The following is a 10000-nucleotide window of genomic DNA, read 5'->3' on the forward strand; positions in this document are numbered from 1 at the left end:
GATGCTGATGTTGATGTAGTTTCAGTGTTTCTTTCCCCGCCAGCTAAGTGTGCAAAGATGATGTGTGTACTTCCACTGTTGTCTGTTTATGGTCTTTCTCTTATTCTTAATGTTCATCTATTATCTGTCATTCTCATATTTGCTGTCAATGTCTGTTACCTATTGTTACATGCTACTTTACTTTGCTCTCGTATCCACGTTGCTCATTTTCTATCTCACATTGTTATCCCCATAAATATATATATATATATATATATATATATATATATATATATATATATATATATATATATATATATATATATATATATATATATATATATATATATATATATATATATATATATTCTCATCAGCATCAGTGGTTACTAGTACACTGCAGATAAAGACTTCAGCCATTTACTTGCACTGTTGTATGTTTGTGTTCTTTCTGTGCCAGCCGAAAACCGCAAAATTTCTTAGTTCGGCAGTCCACGTCTTTTTTTTCCCTGCTTCTTTTGGAATATCTAGGTACTTATTCTGTTATTCTTAATGTCCATCTATTCCTGATATTCTCATATTGGCTGTCAATGTCTATTACTTTTTCTCACATGCTGTTAGTATATCCTCTACTTTACTCTGCTCTTGTATCCATGTTGCTCTTTTTCTATCTCTTGTTGTTATTCCCATACATTTTTCTTTCCATAGTTCTTTGAATTGTAACTAACTTATATTCTAGAGCCTTAGTATGGATTCAAGTTTCTGATGAATAAGATGTAAATGTTAGGACCTTCTGATTGAATACTTTTCTTTTTAGAGAAAGAGGCAATTAACTTTAAGATTGAAGTTAGGAAAGTGAAGGATTGAAAGGAAATTTCAGATCAAATCACAGCACTCACGGGCTGCTTCTGGATATTCAGTAATTTTCCTTTGTTGCTTTTCTTCATGCCCAGGGCATAACACACACACACACACTCTCTCTCTCTCTCTCTCTCTCTCTCTCTCTCTCTCTCTCTCTCTCTCTCTCTCTCTCTCTCTCTCTCTCCAGGTGAAGATTTTAACCATGGCACCAGAGTTTATTGACTTCCCATTCTTTGAACCATGATAAATTATTAGAATGTTTTTGTTTTTTCAAGTCCTTCCTATTTATCTGGAATATAACGCCTTCCGTATATCCATATCTGAGCTCCCTGAGACCTCACTCGTTGAATCTTTGGTCTTAGTATCCTGTTACCCGTATTTTCCGTCATAGAAAATTTCTGATGTACACAAAATGGTTGCGTCACAAATTGTTTTGAGTTGCATTTTCTTCTATAAATACGCGAAGCTACTTCGATGTTTCTCTTTAAGCTTTATTTTACCAGACAATATTTTTTGTGCTCAGTTCTTATGATTTGTAATTGGAAAGTTATATAATTCAACATCCCTTAGAGCAAATCAAACGACATTCATATGGCCTATTTGTTGATCAATTTTGAAACTTAAGAAATAACTGATGGCAGCAATAACCAACCATAAAAATATATCGGATGTCAGCATTACCATGTTAACAAATAAACTACAAGAGAAGTAATAAAAGATATGAAATGTAATAAGAACAGCAACATCATTAAAATAGATCTTTCATATATAATCCATAAAAACTTATAAAACAAGCAAGAGGAAGAGAAATAAGACAGAAAAGAGTAAAAGAGTGCCTGAGGTTACCCTCAAGCAAGAAAACCGTAACCAAAGACAGTGGAAGACCATGGTACAGATGCTATGGCACTATCCAAGATATGAGAACCGTGGTTTGATTTTGGAGAGTCCTCCTCCTAGAAGAGCTGCTTACCATAGCTGAAGAGTTTCTTCTACCCTTACCAAAAGGAAAATAGCCACTGAATCATTATAGTGCACTAATTAACATCTTGAGTGAAGGAGAAGCGTTTTTCTAATCTCAATGTTGTCAGGTGTATGAGGACAGGAAAATGTGGAAAGAATAGACTAGACTATTCGGTTTACGTGTAGGGAAAGTAAAAATGAGTTATAACCAGAGAGATGGATCCAGGTTACTACTGTCTGGCCAGTCAAAGGACTCAATCACTCACTAGCGGTAGTATCTCAACCAGTGGTTGGTGCCCTAGCCAACCTGCTACCCTAGGAGGACGATGATCACATAGATGCAGTTTTTTTGAGGAATTGAATCTCAATGCTTTGCAGTTGTTTAATTATCCTTTTGCCGCAAGGATCTATTGTATGTTCGACCTCTGTAGTTAGGCAAAGCCTCGTTCAAATAATTTAGAATCTTCTGTTGAGGTTGGAATTGCGGGCGTGTTTACTGTGTGCGTACCTTGTCTCGGTTGTCCTTTTGATTCAATTTCTTCTGCTCTTAGATCTCTGTGATGAGATAAAAGATACAATAACGATAGACTGAAAATTTTTAAGACATAAATAAGAAGAAGCATATGGCACTGAACTTACGGTCCCAAAGTATTCCTCATATTAGGGCCGATTACAGAGGAATGTGGGAAATAATATTTTTACTGAAAAGCAGAGATAATAAGGAATTGAAAATATTAACTCGGATTATATACTCACGTTTGAGGAAATATTCAGTGAAGGACAAATATACTGAGTATGAACATAATAAGGGGGAATAATGTTGCTTTCATCTTTTATAATTTCTTCATGAGGCTATTTCTAGTGTGTATATCTCATGGACTGCGACGTATGCCTCTCATTGACCAAGTTTATAAATTAGATGGTTTGATTGAATTTTGTTTTATTGGTTTCTTTTTATAAGATACCATTATCTAACATTTTGACTGTGTATTAAACCCCATGACTTAGTGTGTCGATTTTTTTTTCTTTTTTTTTATTCAGCTGTGTTTCCTTTTACTCTTGCTTACCTTTCTACCTATCCATTGTGTTTATGTTACTGCTTACTTTATTTGAAAACCAAAAACAAAAACAAAAAAATAATGAAGAATTAAAAAGGTAAATTTGCACCTTCCTTCCTTGTATACCAAACGTGTGTCACACGATCGTACATAGTTCATTTTGTGTATATATTATATTTGTATCTTCGCTCTCCCCTCGCAATAAAAAGAACCTCCCGAAAAAACATGTCTGTTTTTCTCATCGGTAACGGTGTCGATTTTGAACAGGAAATTTCCTGTTGCCTTGAGCTTTTATATATAAGGAGAGTGTTCTATAATACTCACTCAGTTGCTTTCTCTCGGCCCGTTACATTAGTGACCAATGAAGTCGACTTTCTCCTCCCGCCTTCCAACCCCCCTCGCCCCTCCATTGTTGGTACTATGGCGGACTCTACGGAAGTTGGCGCTGCGGCTGCCCCATTGAAACTTTCATCGTTTGCCAGCGGAGAGGCGTTTGCTTGGTTTCAGCGCGCAGAAGTCCAGTTTTGCATCAAGGGCGTGACTCACTCAACCACCAAAGCAGATTATGTTCTTGGGGCGATACCCGAGAACACCTTCCCGGAAATATCCGACTGGCTTTATGATCAAGGAGACACCCCAATAGTGTATGACACCCTCAAAACATACCTTCTGCAGCAGTTGTCGCTGTCGCCAGCCGCCCGTATATCAAAGCTTTTTCAGCTCCTTCAACAACCGGTGGGGGACCAAAATTCTTCACTCGCCCTCAGGGAATGTGATCAGTATCGCTCGCCTGCAACCTGCCACAGACGGCTCTCCTCGTAAGGTGAACCTACTTTGTGCCCTTTGGATACGCCGATTACCCGAACCTGTACGCGCTGCCATACCCGATTTCGATAGTTTACCCATAAAGGACTTGATGACCAAAACTGACGCCCTTATGGACAGCCACTTCAAGACCTCCATCAACGCCTCCACCCCTGATGAAGAGCCCGCCTATTCAACGTCAACCGAAGCTGACGTGAATACTGTAGGACATACACGCCTACCACGTGACGTGCAGAAGCGACGACAAATCCACCCACCACCCACCACTAACTCGCGCTCCAACCAACAGCTTCTACAGCCACTTACTACTTCCCATCTGCCGCAGTTTTACTACTACCACCTCAGATTCGGGGCAACTGCGAAGTAATGTGCCAAGGATTGTCAGTGGCCAAAAATCGTGTAAGTAGGCCATCGCCCGTGTTTCTAATCTTTTTTTTTTTAAATGATGGGCATGCGATTTTTGGTAGACACAGGTGCTTGTCGTTTTCTTTTGCCAAGGGAACTCTTCAGGACTCGGTGTAGTCTGTCTATGTCTGCCGACGTCCACTTGGTAGCTGCCAACGGATCTGGGATACCCACCTACGGTTACGAGAACCTCACATTATCGTTTGGAAACGGTAAATTTAATTGGAAGTGTCTCGTTGCTGACGTTAAATTGCCAATCCTTGGTGTGGATTTCTTCTCTCATTTCCACCTTCTGGTCGATGTCGCCCACCGAGGATTGGTCAACGCAGACTCATACTTGTCGACACCTCTTCAACCCGCCTCCTCCAACCTCGCTCTCCACATCAGTGCACAAACGGATGCCTACACCCACCTCCTCACGTCGTACCCGTAAGTTTTCCGTCCAGAACTTCGCCAAACGCCCTCGGCTCCTGCCAAGCACGGTATTTATCACCATATCAAGACGACGGGACCCCCAGTCTTCGCAAAATTCCGACGTCTGGCACCGGAACAATTGGCAGCTGCCAAACAGACGTTCACCGAAATGGAGGAAATGGGCCTTTGCCAAAAGGCCTCCAGCCCATGGTTGTCACCCTTACATATCGTTCTGAAGAAAGACGGCTCCCTCCTTCCCTGCGTGGATTACAGGCGCTTGAACATGCAAACAGAACCGGATCACTACCCCCTCCCAAACATCGCCGACGTGACCTCCTACCTGCACAAAGCGAAGGTTTTCTCTACGCTCGACCTCCTGAAAGGTTATTATCAGGGTCTATGAACCCAGAAGACATCCCCCCAGACCGCCATCACCACTCCGTTTGGTACATACACAATTACTCATGTTTTTGCCATCGTAATGCTGGGGCCACGTTTCAACACCTCATGGATGGCATCTTAAGGGACCTCCCATTCTGTGTATGTTATGTGGACGACATACTTGTGTTCTCCTCAAAAGAGGAACATCTCCGTCACCTGCGCATTGTGCTCGACCGCCTGCAACAAAACTGCCTTGTAGTCCGCTACAACAAGTGTACCTTTGGCGCCAACGAAGTGTCGTTTTTAGGGCATCCCATCACTCCTGAAGGAGTCCATCCCTTACCTGAGAAGGTCGTAGCCGTTCAGGACTTTCCCTGCGCCCTCGACCGTCAAAGCTCTGCAGGAATTCATGGGCATGATCACCGTTTTCTGACAGCCATTGCCGCCACTCTGGCTCCCCTCTACGCCTCTCTCAAGGGCAAGCCAAAGGACCTGAAGTGGGGTCCCCTTCAAGAAGCAGCCTTCTGCGGTGCAAAGAAGGCCCTATCAACCGCTGCGGCTCTCACTTTTCTTATCCCACACGCCTCTCTCCTTCTCTCCGCCGATGCCAGCGATGTCGCTATTGCTGCAGTACTCGAGGAGGTGGTCAAAGGCTCGCCCCGCCCATTGGGCTTCTTCAGTAGAAAACTGTCCAAGGCAGAATTGGGTTATTCTACTTTCGATTGCGAATTGCTGGTGGTGCACTTGGCTGTCCATCACTTTCGCCATTTCTTAGAAAGTACGCCCTTCGTCATTCGCACAGACCAAATGCCTCTGGTGCATGCCGAATACAATTTCACCCTTCAATACGTCCCTGGGAAAATGAATCCCGTTGCCTATGCCCTGTCAAGAAATACTTTGGCTGCCATTCAACTGGGATTGGATTACAATGCCTGGCTGAAGCCCAACGACAGGATCCAGAGTATCAAGCATGTAAGACATCCTGCACGTCCCTCCGTTGGGAAGACTTCCCCCTCGATGACTCCAACACCACCCTCCTCTGTGACGTTAGTACTGGTAGACCGCGACCTTGGATTCCTGTTCCCATGCGCCGGCAGGTGTTTGATCTCGTTCACGGCCTTTCACATCCCTCGTGCCGTTCTACCGCACTGCTGCTGAAGACGAAGTTCATTTGGCTCAGCATTTCTAAGGATGCTAAGGATTGGGTCCGCGTCTGTACTTCTTGCCAAACTTCCAAAGTACATTGACACACGGATTCAGGGGTGGGCACCTTTCCTCAACCTCAGCGTCGTTTCGCACACATTCACGTCAACGTTGTAGGCCCTCTACCCACATCACAAGGACATCATTACCTGTTTACCGTCATCGACCGCTCCACTTGTTGGCCTGAAGCCATTCCCAGGGAAACGTCTGCCTCATGTACATCTGCCTTACTCTCAGGATGGATTGCAAGATTTGGTATTCCTGAGCATATTACTTCTGACAGGGGTACCACTTTCACCTCTCAATTGTGGACATCATTACATTAGCGAATCTCCTGGGCATCACCCTACAATAGACAACTGCCTACAACCCCGCTGCCAATGGAATGGTTGAACGTTTTCATCGCACCCTCAAAGCAGCTTTGATGTCCCACTGCAAGGATTCCAACGGGTTTACTCATATTCTCTGGGTCCTCCTGGTACTAAGGACCACTCTTAATGACGCCCTTGACGTCTTGGCAGCTGAAATGGTATATGGTGACCCGTTGGTCGTCCCTGCCGAATTTTTTCCTTCTATAACCTCCTCTGACGATCTCCAGCGCATATGTCAAGTCGTGGGAAAATTTACTCCATGCCGCCAGACTTATAAGCCCCCAGCAAAGCATCATATACCGACAGACTTGCACTCTGCAACGCATGTCATCCTGCGCAACAACACTAGCAAGCCACCGCTAATGCCCCCTCATACGGGCCCTTTCCTTGTGATCCGATGCAGTCCGAAAGCATTCCTACTAAACATTCGTGGCAAAGAAGACTGGGTCTCCATTGATCGTCTAAAACCTGCTTATCTTCTGCCAGATGACCCGCCTACAGGTCGTCTCTCTAGACTGGGCGCCCTATTTAACATGTACAGTATGTCCTTTTTATGGGGGGGGGGGAGCCATGTACCAACCGTGTGTCACACGATCGTACATAGTTCATTTTGTGCATATATTATGCTTGTATCTTCGCTCTCCCCTCGCACTAAAAAGAACCTGAAAAAACATGTCTGTTTTTCTCATCGGTAACTGTCGATTTTGAACAGGAAATTTCCTGTTGCCTTGAGCTTTTGTACATAAAGGAGAGTGTTCTATAATAAACTCAATCTGTTGCTTTCATCCTGTCTTTGAGTCGCAACCTTCTCTCGGCCTGTCACACTTGCTAGGATAGGAGTTGTTATTGCTGCAATGGACATCTTGCAGTCAATGTAGGACTAATGGAAGATATTACACAACTGGAGTAGAACTTATTTGGAAATGGATTTTGAGTACCCACTATTTCAATCTTTGAATTATTCTGGCTCTTTATATAACTTGTAATTGATTTAACCTAATATTCTCCCCTTGACCCAATAAAGCTACAAATATATCTAAAGACAATTATGTAAACATGCATATAAATTATACTTGGTGCTCAAAGTGGGAAGTAATCTACTTAGAATCCCACCAAAGCAAACTCAAAGTTCAAAGTCCAAGTATAACTGTAGTTATGATGTGGAAACATATAACTATGATAAACAAGGTCAAATATAGATTTCAAAAGTAATGTAATTTACAACCTGTATATGAATAGATAAGAGTCTAATTCGCTCCTTAATGGATTATATACAGCCGAAAGAACAGAACCTCGGTCTCACATCTAATTGTCAAAAAGCCACCAAAATGAAGCAGGGAGTCAAGCTTTATATATCCTATTGTTTTTGGTAGTGAAAGTTTCCTTCCGAAAATGTGAAGAAATTGACAAATTGAGTAATCATTGTCGTTATCAAAATTACATTCTGCAATAAAATTCCATTTAGTGGTGAAGTATTTGTGCTATGGTGAAGTGGAAAAATTGCTACAATTTTGACAGTAAGGAATGCAACAGAAGAACTATAGTAAATAAACAAACGATTACATCTTGCAACGAGAGACTACTACTAGGAGAGGAAGTTTATTAGCAAATTAATACTGCCATTAAAAGACATAGATAATTCCTGACTAGTAATCAGTTCACTGCTTTTGACTAACTAAATACACATTATATGTACTGTAGGTTTTCATTGATACTACAACTTACTCTTCCGGAATTAATTTGTTTGTTTGTCCTCTTTACTGAGACCAACATTTTCATTCCTATTTATCTGTGTCCCTCAGCATGTGTCTTCTCTGTTTGCTTCTGTTAATTAAAACCTCCATAGTGGTTTCTCATTTGCTCCAGACTATTTTCTGTTTGCCTCAGTCTGTAATTACTTCTTTCATCTCTGATCTTGAGAAAATTCCTGAATTCAGAAATTGAGGACTAGTTTGTATATACTGTATATTTTTTTTCCGACCAGTTTTTCAAACTACTTTATTTGGTTTGGGAGTTAAATTGTGCCGAATATTCCTTCCCCCCACTCTCTTTCTCTCTCTCTCTCTCTCTCTCTCTCTCTCTCTCTCTCTCTCTCTCTCTCTCTCTCTCTCTCTCTCTCTCTCTCTCTCTCTCTCTCTCTCTCATATTTCCGTTTTATAGGTGCTGTTATTCTAGGATGCCAACGATAATGAGGCTTGTCATCATGTTTCATATCAAAGTCCTTCAATATAGACCAGTCCAGGAATGTCCATCGTCTTGAATGGGATTTCCAATCACATCGTTTGTGTTCCTGTTATGAATATCACTTCGCAAACGTTATATCACGAAATGTTAAGAGGCTGTCTATTGATTATGACAGAACTAATGGGTGGATGAGTAGCAGCGCTATGCGAGACTAACTTTGGTAATTTAATAGGAATGAAGGATGACAATTGGTGCAAAAGGGATAAAAAGGAGGATGCATACAAAAGTTAAGGGATTCCTTATTTTACTAACAGTAGTTTCAGTAAATTGTTTGCCACAGAGTACTGAGAAAATCTCTTTCAATTTTTATGGTATCAAAAATAAGTATTAATAACAACCGCAATATATTTATTGATGTTTGTTTGGTGTAGACCTTCCTTGCTGTTGCCAAATTCTTTATTCACATCGTCTGTTAGATTTTCTGTAGTAATTTAGTATGATGTGAGAATCAAGTGGTATAAGGAGGATGCCAAAACTAGTTTGGGGAAGGGCAGGACGACTAAGAGGAAATTGTCAATATCACAGCCCCTGGGAAGAAGGTCAACGTGTTTCAACTCTTAACATAAGTTTCTCTCTCTCTCTCTCTCTCTCTCTCTCTCTCTCTCTCTCTCTCTCTCTCTCTCTCTCTCTCTCTCTCTCTCTCTCTCTCACACAAGTTTTATTTTTTCAGATAAAATACAGATCTTATCTTGTTTCCGATCACAACTTTTTCTTTGTTATTTCTATAACTTTATATTTGTTCCTATACAATGCTGTAATTAATATATAATATTTGTATTATTTATATTACTTGAAACCGATATCAACAAACAGTAGCTCATACAATTAATGGGAGCATCAAACTTACCAGAAAACTTAAAAAGGCTTTGGAATGTGAATTTTAGAGATATTTTGACCGCATCAGCAATGATGATATAAAACCTTCACACACACACACACACACACACACACACACACACACATATATATATATATATATATATATATATATATATATATATATATATATATATATATATATATATATATATATATATATATATATATATATATATATATATATATATATATATATATATATATATGTATGTGTGTGTGTGTGTGTGTGTGTGATTCTCTGATTGTGTGTTTTTCTGCGTGTTCGCTCTAAAGAAAGTGTAAAAGGAGCTTACATATTATTTGATGAGCAAATCTTATACTGCTTTTATCGAAAAAGATAAATCCGCTATTTCTATTTTGATTAAGTTCCACCTTGGGGGTCTACGTTCCCCTCAAAACTTGATGCCATGCAATTGGGTG

The sequence above is a fragment of the Palaemon carinicauda genome, chromosome 8, assembly GCF_036898095.1.
Source record: "Palaemon carinicauda isolate YSFRI2023 chromosome 8, ASM3689809v2, whole genome shotgun sequence".
NCBI classification, from domain to species: domain Eukaryota; kingdom Metazoa; phylum Arthropoda; class Malacostraca; order Decapoda; family Palaemonidae; genus Palaemon; species Palaemon carinicauda.